Here is a 1,234-nt window from a genome sequence, read left to right as displayed (position 1 = left end):
ACAGTCTATGGGACATTGATGACTGACATGGCAAAGAGCAAAGGAGTTCAGGAAAGGTCTTGCATCAAACAAAAGCAGGATGTGTCATGTATCTCAACCGTTAGGAGGCTGGAACATAGTTACTCTGTGCCCGAAAGCGAAACACCAAGCACCACCATTCACTCATCTGTAACCACGGGTTTTGCTGCTGCCTGTATACACTAATGTCAAAACTTCTGGGAGTGATGACCCATTTAATGGAGTACATATATTTTCAGCCATCTGCTGGAATGCCACATTTGGATGGTATCACAGTCATCTCAGACCTGGTGCATCAGGTTCACTTTTTGCAGTTTTAATAGTCTCTTGGTCAATGACTCCATGATCGATCTACTACGCGAAATAAAAATACTAGATTGTTATCCTTGACCCCCCCAACCCTGCTTTTCTAGCGCCAAGTCAGTCATCAAGTCTATAAACAGTGAGAAGGGGCCATCTGATAGTACGAGCCCCCAACATTTCTTTCCACGAACATTCTCCAGTACCCGAGGTATGGCGCTTGGCACTCAATAAATTGGGATAAGGAACAGACCGTCGAGTGGCTGCCTGGCTGCTAAATGACCAAGTTCTCTAGAACCCATAGGTAGACCTTGCTATCTGGGAACAAGAACTCTTCTTCTCTAGGGTAGCCCAAGACAGCTATGGGTGCGAGCGCCACAGTTCGGCCCGCTCGGATCAGAGGTCACGGGGGAAACCAGAGTCTGGAGCCCAGAGTCTCAGCGGTTGTGGCCAGGGGTCTCCGCGCCCGAGAGGAGGCGCACGGCCCGACACGCAGCCGGGAGCGCGCAGCCCCGGGTACCCCTTCCGCCTCGCCGCAGATCCTCTTTCCGCGGCTGCTCGGCCTCGAGACCGGGATGCCCCGCGACCCCTAGGCGTCCAGGCTGAGCGTCAGAGGGGCGTGACCAGCCGGCGATGGCTCCGCCCCCTCGGCGCACCCCGCCCCTCAGGCCGAAAGGGGCGGGCTCTGCGGGCGCCTATGGTCCGGAGCTGCTGACTCCGTGTGGGACGCTGCCCTGACCCCAGCCGTTCCCGCCCCGCGAGCGGATGCTGAGAGCCGAGGCCGGGCCGCGGGACGCCATGGAAAGCCGCTGGCAGGCGGGCGCGGCGCGGGCCGAGGCGCTGGCCGGCTGAGTCCGAGGCATGTGGAGCCCCGGCGGGAGCCTGCTGCAGGCGCTGCCTCGGGTCCTGCAGCACG

The sequence above is a fragment of the Nannospalax galili genome, unplaced genomic scaffold (assembly GCF_000622305.1).
Source record: "Nannospalax galili isolate Female #2095 unplaced genomic scaffold, S.galili_v1.0 scaffold872, whole genome shotgun sequence".
Classification (NCBI taxonomy): domain Eukaryota; kingdom Metazoa; phylum Chordata; class Mammalia; order Rodentia; family Spalacidae; genus Nannospalax; species Nannospalax galili.
The sequence above is the reverse complement of the archived record's forward strand: the minus strand, read 5'-3'. Positions refer to the sequence as shown.